This window comes from Lingula anatina, chromosome 4, assembly GCF_051362555.1.
Source record: "Lingula anatina isolate TDL-2025a chromosome 4, LinAna3.0, whole genome shotgun sequence".
NCBI lineage: Eukaryota > Metazoa > Brachiopoda > Lingulata > Lingulida > Lingulidae > Lingula > Lingula anatina.
In genome coordinates, this window is record NC_141770.1 from 14,968,218 (window position 1) to 14,981,283 (window position 13,066).

Below are 13,066 nucleotides of genomic sequence, written 5' to 3' on the forward strand. Positions count from 1 at the left end.
TCATCATCTTCTTTGTCCTGTAAAAAGAAATGAAAAACAAGATTAGATTTTTTCAATTTACCCATCCCACCACCCAAAAAAAAAAAAAAAAATTTACTAATCTTAGCTTGGATCCAAGAGTGAAGTCCATGTCCGGGTGGGGTCACTCATCATCTTCTTTGTCCTGTAAAAAGAAATGAAAAACAAGATTAGATTTTTTCAATTTACCCATCCCACCACCCAAAAAAAAAAAAAAAAATTACTAATCTTAGCTTGGATCCAAGAGTGAAGTCCATGTCCGGGTGGGGTCACTCATCATCTTCTTTGTCCTGTAAAAAGAAATTAAAAACAAGATTAGATTTTTTCAATTTACCCATCCCACCACCCAAAAAAAAAATAATAAAATTTACTAACCTTAGCTTGGATCCAAGAGTAAAGTCCATGTCCGGGTGGGGTCACTTATCATCTTCTTTGTCCTGTAAAAAGAAATGAAAAACAAGATTAGATATTTTCAATTTACCCATCCCACCAACCCAAAGAAATAAAATTTACTAACCTTAGCTTGGATCCAAGAGTGAAGTCCATCTCCGGGTGGGGTCGCTCATCATCTTCTTTGTCCTGTAAAAAGAAATGAAAAACAAGATTACATTTTTTCAATTTACCCATCCCACCACCCCCCAAAAAAAATAAATAAAAAAATAATAATAATAAAATTTACTAACCTTAGCTTGGATCCAAGAGTGAAGTCCATGTCCGGGTAGGGTCGCTCATCATCTTCTTTGTCCTGTAAAAAGAAATAAAAAACAAGATTAGATATTTTCAATTTACCCATCCCACCAACCCAAAAAAATAAAATTTACTAACCTTAGCTTGGATCCAAGAGTGAAGTCCATGTCCGGGTGGGGTCGCTCATCATCTTCTTTGTCCTGTAAAAAGAAATGAAAAACAAGATTAGATATTTTCAATTTACTCATCCCACCACCCCAAAAAATAAAATTTACAAACCTTAGCTTGGATCCAAGAGTGAAGTCCATCTCCGGGTGGGGTCGCTCATCATCTTCTTTGTCCTGTAAAAAGAAATGAAAAACAAGATTACATTTTTTCAATTTACCCATCCCACCACCCCAAAAAAATAAAATTTACTAACCTTAGCTTGGATCCAAGAGTGAAGTGGTTCCCAGATTATTTCTTTATTTGATCTGGTTCAGGTTTTCGTCGATGACTACCATTGGTGTTTTGGCACCAATGTGGTATCCACTCCAAATACTGACGCTGTTAATGACCTTAGCCACTTTAGACGCGGCACACGCTTCGTCGTTGGCCTCTTCTGGATGTCTGTAAACTCTGTTTTGACTGTTGAGCGGTACAGGTGAAATCTGACCTCAATAAAGAAAGCCACGAAGTTTCAGTGTTCAACCCAGAAGCGTTTATGGTCCCAAATTCATTAGAGAAAAATACAACGATGTTTTGCTGTTTACAGTGGGTTCCTCGGAGGTCGTCTCGTATTCTAACCTCCTAAAACCAGTTTGGTGTTCGCTAAGGGCCTTGAAAAATGCGTTTTGGTGAACGGACTGGGTGGTTTTTGTTAAGTTTTTGTTTAGTTGCAACAGCGTATCCCGAAAAACAGTGGGTCCTGTACCCTGGTGGTAAGATTTCAATAGATTGGGTGTGGCCTCTGTGAAGGTACATCAGTCTGGGCATTACTCTGTAAAACTGTGCGGACCGTTTCGTTTGGTGCAATTATCTGTTTGGCAATGCCTGTATTTTGCGTTCCATTCTGCCACAGATTAACTGCATAGCTCATTTTACACATTGCAAAACCGACCACTTGCATGCACAATTTCAAATTCTTCTATGCAGTAGTTGCCGACATATGGATACTTTTTTGACAGAACCATGCGTTGCCAAAGCCAAGCTTTGACCTGCCCAAAGGAGCACTACTCAGTTAAATCACGGCATATTACATAATGCAGAAGCGCAACAAACCTGGTATTCGGTTAATTGGTAGCGACACACCTGACTACACACTTCTTCATTCACATATATTATATAAGATCGGAGTTTGTGAAAAAAAGAACGCATTTTTACCTAGGCATACCTTCGAAACTGAAATATTCCATATTAAATGTCAAGTCTGTAATTGTTTTGTTTTTTATGAAAAATGTCTTATTCTAAGTTTCATTTTTTTTTCTGTGAGCACAGTATGTTGCTATATTTGTATAAAATATAATTTTGATGTATATTTATTAAAACTGAAACATACGGGGAATTTATTAAAATATGAATGACTCGTGTAATTTGTTCTTTTTGAGGTGAAAATAGGCCTAAGCCTGCAAATTTGCCACAAAGTGATTGTAATTTAGCATTAAATGAATCAATATGGTCTATATTATAAATTTATAGTTAATAATTAAGTCATTAAATCAACGATGCAAGACTTAGATATTAGATATTAAAGCTAGATTTATGTGGCATTCTCGATTGAAAGACCAAATCTGAGGTGATCTCACATCATAATCGGCCATGGCAGTGTAGAAGCATACGGGTCGATGGTATTGAAAGTCACAGTGCCCATATTGGACACTTTTTCCTACACAGTAGATATAATTCCTGTTTGAATATAAAAAATCTCATGCTTCAAGAAAGCTAATTACCGTTTACGTCTATGTAGGCAGGCAGCCAGCTGGGACATTTGACGCCACTCGCGCTTTACCAGTCTTGGGAACTTGTATTTCGATCGTTAGCCTAGATATATTAAAAAAAAAAATGAACGCAGTTGCAGGTTTTAAAATTTAACCGTGTGCAATTCACCAAACACTATTTTGCTGTGAGAGTTAGACAGAGGAGAGACAAAAATAATTATTTTACAATTTAAACAATATTAGGCCCCTATTAACGGTATGAGGAAATTTCAGACTTGTTGCTATATTACCTCTCACGTGCCTCAATGACAATGTTTTATTCTGAACCTGGGTAAGCAACACCGATCCCTATAACAACAATTAAGACTTGTCGCTTAATTTATCTTTAGTAGTAGACCGATTTAGCTCCTCGTAAAAGGTTTCAAAGAAGGGGCCGTAGCGATAGTCCGAAGGTTCAATAGTCCGAAGGTTCATTGGTCCGAATGTTCACTATAGAACCTTCGGACCAATGAACCCTTGATTAAAAAATCGATGAAAATGTTACCACTTTTCGGACCAATGAACCTTCGGACCAATGAACCTTCGGACTATCGAGACGTCCCCTCAAAGAAAGCCGCGGGCCATCAGCAGACGATACAATTAAAACAGCCTACTAATGGTCATCACATTCGTGCCGAAAAGCGAGGGGATGAAAAGAGGAGATTCGGCGGCATCGGCAACGAACATACAAATACAAACATGAAACAAGGCAGCAAAGCTGTCAAATGTACAGACAAAAAACAGAAAATAAAGATGCAAAATAGGTCATTTTGTCAATTTTGATGCAATAATAAATAATGCTTATAATAGCACTGTCAGTCAACACTGAATTTTAATCATGCACAACAGGTAACATGGTCAATAACAGGAGTGGACCCAGAGATATTGCAAAATTTACCTGCATAATTATCACTGCTTCCTTATTATTAATCTAGCAGACTGGCTTAATCTTTGGGAGTTTACAGGGAAATATCAACAACTGTGCTTTATGTAATCTCATTTAATAACCTATTAATTAGGCAAATGACTTTATAACTCTGAACTTAGCTTAGTGATACCCAAGGGAAATTTACAGACTGACCCTCTCAAAGGTCTTTCAGGCCCATAAGTCACATCTTAAGAAAAGCACAAAGTAATAATGCACAAAATAGGATGCTGTCAATTCTGATGCAATAATATATTACGCTTAACTGCAAAGTCAACATCAAATTTAAATTATGCAAAACAGGTAATACCGATGAAAGTAAAAGCAGGCCCATGAGAGTTCAAGTTCATACTTAGAAAATGCCAGAATGAGAAAAATGAGAATTTCACAAAAAGTTGCGTTAATTCAATAAAAAGTGATAATCCAATAGAGCTGGTTTTCTTATTTGAGCTGTATGTCAATCCTAAGAATCATTCTTTTAAGCTAAAAAAAATAATAAGTAACACAGTTTGCTTTTTATCATAACGTTTGTGATGACAGTGCACGAAGTTGGCTTTTTGTCAATTTTGATGCAATATTACATAATGATTAACTATAATTACCACCATTTATTTTTATTAATAACGTGGTCATTTAGAAAATTTGATTACCACTGGGCTTCATGACCATGGGAGTTCCAAGTCCCACATTGAAAATGCCAATATATGAAAGATAACAACTTCACAAACATGTACAACAGAAAAAGAAACCAATTTTATAACTTCTTGGTAAATGTGAGGCATCCTACCTCCCTACCCCCCCCCCCCACGCACACACACACAAACACACACGCGAAAGTTTTTTTAAACCATGCCAGTTCTGAACTGTGAATAGGGGAACTATGGGTCGCTGCATGCCATCTTCTTTCAAGCAAATCAAAGAAATGTTAAAATATTTAAGCAATTATAAATAGTAACTAAAACATTTTAATTTAAAAATCACACTAAGCATATTATCTTTTCGTTATCCTTTCTCCTTGCAAAATCAAAGCAACCAAAAAAACTGGACAACTCCACATAAATATTAAAAGCAAATATGTATTATCACTTTATCTTTATTGTCATCATCTGTGAAACAAGATATGAAATGAAAGTTTCTTCAAAGTGCATTGTGGATCAGTGTATATTGTGGATAAGTGTTCCAGTGTACGCGAACAAGGTCTTTCAATGACGGCCTGGGGCAGGTTAGTAAACTTCAAGTTGATATCATGTCAACAAGATGCAAGGACACTGTCAATCACAATTAGGGGAGAGGCATGCGTGGTTTCCCTTCAAAAACTATTATAGCCTAACATTGATTCTTCCCTCCGAAGTAATTGTGTGATTTTTTTCTTTTTAAACAAAAAAGTTAAGGTATGAAAACGCTGAATGTATTTCAAACGTAGGTGTATATACAATACAAATAATGAAATCTGTGTCTCACTCTCACACGACACCCCCGCGTCCAAACTGACAGGATGGTGGCGACAGCAACGCCCCCAGTCGACAATCTAAGATTGGAAGTCTATGAGCGATAGACTAATTAATGCCAAATTTCCGCATGACAACGATTTATAGACTCCCGGGAATTATTTTCCCTCAACGCTCTTTGTCGCGCTGGCGGTCAATGCAGCATTTATTTCAAAACAAGTTGACCGCAAATTCAGCACGATTTTGCACCTTCAAGTTCCGTGTCACGTTTTCATATCATGCATCTTTTATTTCTACAGGTATTCTCTGCCCAAAATGCGTAAAAAAAGAGAGTTATATTACCAGGTTGTTTGGAAAACTTCTTTTTCCTCCGACTACACGTCTTCTCTCCCGTTCACCTCCAGGTTAAAATGACCACTCAGCTTCGCTTCTAACACCACTACACGTCACTTCCGGGCACAATCAGTCTTCTCCGATTCCCTTTATTAACACACGTAGGAACTGCAAGTCTTCAAAATGGTTGAATAAGTTTAAATCAGTGAAAAGGGATCCAAAAAAATTTTTTCATTTTAATACTTATCATTCATCAGCTTTTGCATTTTCCATCTATTTTATCTCAGCTGCTTATGATAAGTGTTTAAATCATCAATTAATTCTCGTAAAATATAAATAGTTTAAGTCATGAATAATCCTTAGATATACACCCAATGCATATTTTCAAAGATGCCAGTGTGTTATTGTGATGTTATACAAGTTGTTATTATTTTAACAAAAGTTAAAAGAAAATGATAAAAAAAAACACCAGACTAAGATATTATAACACGGTAGTGTTACAAATTTTAGTAAGAATTTAATTTAGGTTTTAAAAACATTTAAAATTCATTAGTTACAATAAGATTGCAAAAACAACATAAGTCTCATTAGACGTTCAAGCACTGACCAAACATAATAACCTTCCGATCTCAGGCCAGCGAATGAGTGCCGTAATTAATGACCTCTAGTGGTCGGCAAACGCGTCAATTAAATTGCAAGCAGAGGACAGAGCAACAGCAGATATATATAGAAAGATTTAATTGATTATCTCTTGGTGTCGTATATTAGTATTTAATAAGCACTTCGCTAGTTCAGGAAAATGACCAGTTCCGGTTCGGTCAAAATTAAATATTAAGAATCAAAGAACCGGGCAAATCACACTATTTAAATCGAAGGTCTAGAATCAGTATTTCTAATAATTAGGTAAATGTTGAATCAAAAATGTCCATCCTTGACGTGAGATGTGAACCACCTGTCGCCCTAATTTTGTTATAAAAATGCAGCATTTTGCCGCATTCAGTGTGTTCGGTAAATGTTCTGCGAATCGGGAAAGTAGTAGCATAGGAAGGAGTAACTGAGGGAGAGACGTTGTGGTCACATCTTCAACTTGATGTAGTCCGTGTGCGCAGAATAAAATTCCTTTTAGAGGAAAAAGAGAGTTGTTTATAACTTTACAGTGACGCACTTTTATCACACGTAAAAGCCCCCGTCACAATATGGGTCCCGTGACAATCTTCCTTCTACAATTTAAGTGTGAATTACTAGTAACTATGAAAACAGGAACTCACAAACAATATTACAATCACCATTTACCGAATCTGTATTATTTATTACTTTCAACCTTAAAACATTTAAGTCAACCATGAAACAATCTATAAGAGAATGGAATTGTGTTAATGGTATGGCAACTCCTGAGAACATCTTCAGTTATAATATAATGGCAGTGTTCCAAAACCACGATACATATTAAATACAGGCTTGCTTAAATCTTAAACGGAAAGGAAGTATTATCAAGTGTTGCACCGGCCTGCTCAGCAAAGCTGCAAATTTTATTTTGCAGCATCACAATTTCACTAGCACAAATCAGTAATAATTGTTAGTATATTTGTAACATATTTAATATTCGTCATTTGCCTCTAATCTTCGCTTAACATTATTAAAATATTACCACACATATTTATGATAAATGTAGGCCCCTATGCATATTTGTAATAACTAAATTTTGTCATTTGCTACGGGAATGAGGGGGGGGGGTCTTAAAAATAAAAATTTTGGGCCGCAATTCCCACAGCAAATATGAAGGAGTACCAGTAGATAAGGCCGGTGCCATGAAACTGAGGGTCCGTGTGACAGAAAGTCCGTCCTCCATATAGTTAGGGCAAGGAGTTATGTTATATAACAGAAGGAGATTACACGCGTGGGGGCGGAGCCCGTATTACGGTCTCTCATTGGTCGGAATGAATAGAACCCAGAGAACAATGGATGTCTATCTCTGTTACGCTTAATTACTCTCGTTTAAATCTCGTTTGTTAGTATCTGTGCCTTCGTCTGTTGATTTTTGAGGACAGAAACAGAAACGGAGTCCCAAGTTTCTAAAAAATGAGAGAAATACAGAATTTATATGATAGTACGTTGGACAAGGTTTTCAAAAAACAGGTAAGTGCTTTTAAATGCATAACTACACGAAATATGAAGATAAATTGCAACTTTTATGTCGTAGGGTCTCACTGTGTAAGTGTCCAGCTACACGTTGATCTCGCGAGGTGGTGTGTGGAGAATAAATATTGCACGAAAAATATTTCCCACTCATAACAAGTGCCTATAATTATAGTATCAGATGAAGAAAGTTTGGTCTTTATACAGTTGCAATTGTTAAATAATTTGTGGCAATAGCAAAGAATAAAACTTAGGTGCACTTTCAGTAGCCGAATAACAAGCAGATGTTTAAGCCGCCATCTTGTTAATATTTCGAAAAAAAATTACTCCAAAAGACATTTTCCTCCTACTTTTTGAAACTTGTGTCACATGACAGTCATAAAATTTAACTAATTATTATGTGTGCAACACACTTGCTTGAGCAGTATTGTTTATTTTTGCGATTTTACATGTGGTCTAGCTTGGATACGACAATTGACAATTTTCATGAGTTCCGATCAAAAAGTGTTACGCTTGTTACGGCCAAAAGCCTTACCGCTTTTTGTACTTTTCAAATGCAAGATTAGGCCACACTTTTTTATTTTTATGGATGACATCCTCTGAGTACCCCAAAATCGGTGCGAGAGGGCGAAAAAAAAAAAAAAAAAAAAAACAGTCCAAAAAAAAAAAAAAAACTGCTTAAGTAAAGGAATGCTGTCAGTACACAGCTGGAAACACAAATTTAACCACAGAAACACGTATCAAACTAACAATATGTCTTTATCCATGCTCTCAAAATATTAAAGCATTGTGAATACTTCGTAGAAATGTAAAAAAAGTCATGAATTGATATACTTCATATTACCAAATCTATTTAAGGTTATTTCATGCATTCATTTGGTATAGCAATCAATAAAACAAATATCAGTCAAACAGTGTGTCTTTATTTGTATTCTCAGAATATAAAAACATTTTGAACACTTCACAGAAATGTTTAAAAAATGATGCAAAGATATGCTTAATACTACCAAATCTATTAAAGGTCATTTCAGACGATGCCATTTTGTCAACTTCAACTCACACGAAGCAGCTAAACTGTCAGGTGGCCTGTCCGACCTTCAGCCCACCAAATACCTCGACGCCCTTGTCGACCCTTTTTTCGCTACAGAAAACCTGGTATTAATGTGCTGCTTTATACAGAATGTCACAGAAATGTTTCGGCCGCCGCCAGCCTTTCGCACAATTGTAAAAAGGTGATATCTCCATGCCCAATATCAATGGCATACCAATCCAAAACGATGGCGCCCGTTCTCTTTATGACTTTAATTGTTGTGTAATTTGAAAGTAATCCTAGAGATGAATTTGACAGCAAAGTGGCCGCATTTCCACGTGGCGAAAATAGGCATGCGCAGAAAGCTCATTTCCTTGCAAATTCAATAACAACGTTTGCGACAACCGACTTCGTTGGGGGCTGGGGGGGGGGCTTTTTTTTTTTTTTTTTTTTTGGAGAACGGGCGAAAATCCGTGCGCGCGCAGGATGTCATCCATAAAATTAAAAAAGTGTGGCCTTATAAAAAAATTTGGTGGGTTTAGATTCTTGAACATCTTGGTCGTGGCGTGGTAAATATTGCATGGATACTGCTCCAATATTTCTTGAAAAAAATAACCTGATTTGTTCAGAATACCAATTTTTTACTCTAGTGTTATGGGTATATGTACCATTTTGGCCTTTACCTTTTTCATGTTTAAATCTAAAAAGACTTATCATGACAGTTGGTCATCATTTTTCTTCTCACCATGGTGGGTGGCTTTGGAGTGGTAACTTTGTTGTTAAAGTAAAGTGCTCAGTTTTTTTGACTGGAAAATTTTGCCTCCACCCAGCATTTTCCATCATGGCGGTCTAACAGGAAGTTTGACTTCACAGTGTCTTTGGTATAGTTATTTTTAACTTATTTAGTCTTCTTTTTACATATATATGTTTTAATTCATATTAAACCTTTGAAAAAAGAACACACATGAATCCTGGTGCTTCTTAATTTAAAGTCTGAAGGTTTTAAGTTCACCTAGGCTCCACCAATTACTTTACCTGTTATCTCACTACACATCTCTCTTTGAGTCAAGGTGTGTAAGACACACCTTATTGTGTAAGACACCTCTATAATTAAGGGGTACTTGCTTCTCTACTTAAATTATACTTCACTACTTTGGCATGTTAGGTGGCAAGCTTGTATGTTTCAGTTCATTTTAAGAAAGAAGCTTTGCCTTGGTGGTTACAATAGAATAGAACTCTATTAAGGTTTATTCATTACTTGAAATTAAATATTTCATCTTGTAGTGTTGAAACAGAAATTCTCTCAAAATTGATAATGAATTTGACATGCATATCTTAACACTACTCAAGTTTTTTTTTCTATTATAGATATGGGAGAAGGCTGCATTGAATATATGAATTATGGTCAGGCTGGAAAAAATTAAAATATGTCAATGAAAAAAGGAGGTCAGTGTGTCTGGGGTAAGTTACTTTTGTCATAATGCCTAAGATGCATTAAACATTCACTAACAACAGTACCCTTTTTAATTTTTTTTTCAAAATACAACAACCTTGGGCATTTTCCTTTTAGCAACCAGCCTCTCTGAAATCCCCTTTTTGTCCTGTCAGAAGAGTAGGAACCAGGGCGGATTTAAATAATTTCTTGTAATAAGTACAATTTCTTTCAATTTCTTGGGGTTATTAGCTTGTGATCATGAATCTTGATGTTCTATATAAATTTAGTTGTAAAATATCTTTTATGTGGTGAACATTATTTCAGTCAAGTCATAACAAGACATATTAAACTTCACTGCGTAATTCCATAATGTCTACATGGATACTAGTAGTTCATAATGCTATTATTATGTTTTTTTTTCTAACCTACAGGTTTCTCTCTTTTCTGAGTGGCATGGCATTAGCAAGGCAGAAGAAAAGGCCCTGAAGAAATTCTCACTTGAGTTGTCCTTTTTGGAGAAGAAACTGGATAAGACTGGCCAACAGAGATTGCATTAAATTAATAGTACTCCTTTATGACATTTTAAAATATTTTCAGTCACCTAACTGACTCTATACATGGCAAAATTGGACATAAATTTTATGTTACCGTTACGTGGAAAAAAATTCAAAACCAATATATAAATTGTTGAGTGCCATGGTATAACAGTCTACCTGATTGCCAGTGAAATTTCTGTTTCAGTGAAATTTCTTTAAAGCAGTCACTTACTGCTTACTTACCAGTTAATTTTTTCAGCTGTTACATTTTATAAATGTTCTTACTAAGTGTTATCTTGATCTATAATAACCTTTTGAAAATCCCATGTTTTTTATCCTATTTGTAAGAATTAACCACTTTATCTTCGTGGATTTTTTTTTTCATTCGGCCCATTAGATTCTCAGACCTTGCTGGCCTGTAAGTGGAATAGTATCTGGCACAGACTGGTATCAGCAAGTCAGATAAAAAAGAATATAATTATTTCTACTTGCACGGTTGAAAAAAATGCCATCATAGACTGCATAAAACTGGAAAACTGTAGCAACTTAATCATTCTTATGACTTCATTTATTACTGCTTATGTGTAAAATTTTTGTTTTTGTTCTTCTATTGATATAATAAAATGGTTTTACTCACAGATGCTACTTTCATGAGTATAGAGTATAGAGTGCTTGAGTATAGAGTTGACTTAAAAGATATTTTAAGTTAATATAGTAAATAATAGTTTGAAATTCAATATTCTCATCTTTATTTGTTTCACTTTAAAGAGCTCAGTGAATACTAAAATTTCTGATATATTTTGTACATAAATATATTTATGAATGAATAAAAATTATTCTTCATGTATAGCACTGTGCACTTGTTTACCGACAAATATGAACAGTGTTAGTACGTGTCAAATAATCCTGAAAAAAAGGGAAATTTCCAAGATAAAGAAATTTATAACGAGTATTCAGTAAACTGACGTGTCGTGGCATTGCCTCAACCTTGGATTAAAATTTTAATTAAATGCATTATAATATTAAAATTATACCGAGTGAGAGAAAAAATACTTTAAGAAATTTAAAACCAGACACAAAGCGTAGGCACTGTCACAATGTATATGTTTATGGGACCCAAGGGCAGGAGGTTCCAAACGTTAATGTTTTAATATTATGTCCTTTGGCAGTGAGGACAGACGTTCACTTGAATGTCATTTTCACAAACCACAGTTGGGACGTTTTCTTTTGACTTCTCCTTGGTGATTTTTCACCGGGTTGTGCCATAAAAAAGCCATCTATCACCGACTAAAAAAAGCTCATGGCGACCATCCTCAGTCATCACCTTATAATCGCTTTCTATGATATCGTTCCCTTCCAGCACATCGTCCAAATAATTACCTGTGAAAAAAATCGTCAGCATACAGCGGCGCTTTGACATTACTGATCTCGAATTCTAACGCGAAATAACGCATATGAAATTTATCTCCAAGCTGAGGAGAGCGACCCAGACGAAACCTTGAGACCGGAGGCCCCCCGTAGCTAGCTCCGCCCACCGTAACAGACATCGGACAATAGAAAGGCTTGCGTGTAATTTCCTTCTGTTATAACTCCTTGGTTAGGGTTAGTTTGACCTAAGTAGGTCAAAATCTAGGGCGAGGCTCACTTGTACAAATGAATGGGAAGCGGACTCTCTGTCATGGGGGACTTTCTGGTACATGTCACCGGTGATGGCACAGAAATGGGAAAATTCTTGGTTTTGTCTAGTTTTGCTTGCATTATACATTTATATAAAATCTGATTCTCAAAAATAAATGCAATAGGCAAGTATTATGCTACAGGGATGGGAGTGAGGTGTTCTTAAGAATAAAAAAATTGGGCCTTAATTCCCTCAGCAAATATAAAATAGTGCCAGTAGATAAGGACAATAATGGCACAAGGATGGAAAAAATCTTGGTTTTGACTAGTTTTGCTTGCTATATGCATTTATATAAAAAATTGGGCCTCAATTCCCACAGCAAAAAAAAAAAAAAAAAAAAAAAAAAAAAAAAAAAAAAAAATTGTGCCAGTAGATAAGGATAACAATGGCACAGGAATGGGAAAAAACTAGTTTTTTTCTCGTTTTACTTGTGTTATAGTCAAGAACATATACATTTATACACAATGTACCCCTTCGTTAACATTAAGAGGTGTTAGGTTCTTAAATCTACAGTGGGATTTATTTAAGTAAGATAGTTACTTCTCTAATTTGACTCAGGAAAGTCTAGGTAACGGCTCGAGTTATTCCTGGGGCTCCGTAACTTAAAAGCATCGCGTATTGCGAACGGCGATGTCACATAGAGGCTACAGTGTATTACATGGGGCGAGCATGGGCAAGTAATGGAATCGAGACGCTTGCGCTCGGTCGCAATGCGCGCTGCTTTCGAGTTACGGGGCCCGGGAGAGCAAAGTAACGCAGCACCACAGCTTTGTATCCAAAAACCAAAATTCAACTCATTACCTGGACATCGGCTAGTTTTATGGAAGAAATTGGAGTGACAGAAATAGTGACGAGATTGTAAAAGTTTAAGTGAGAGGCGAAAGA

General features: G+C 35.9%; 1 long non-coding RNA gene across 1 annotated transcript; it reads left to right on the plus strand.

Moving 5' to 3' along the window:
* Positions 1–7,278: 7,278 nt before the first annotated feature.
* On the plus strand, positions 7,279–11,141 carry LOC147762343 (uncharacterized). Its single transcript, XR_015334144.1, has 3 exons — positions 7,279–7,502; positions 9,901–9,993; positions 10,399–11,141. It is a non-coding gene; the product is annotated as an uncharacterized LOC147762343 (long non-coding RNA).
* The last annotated feature ends 1,925 nt before the right edge of the window (positions 11,142–13,066 follow it).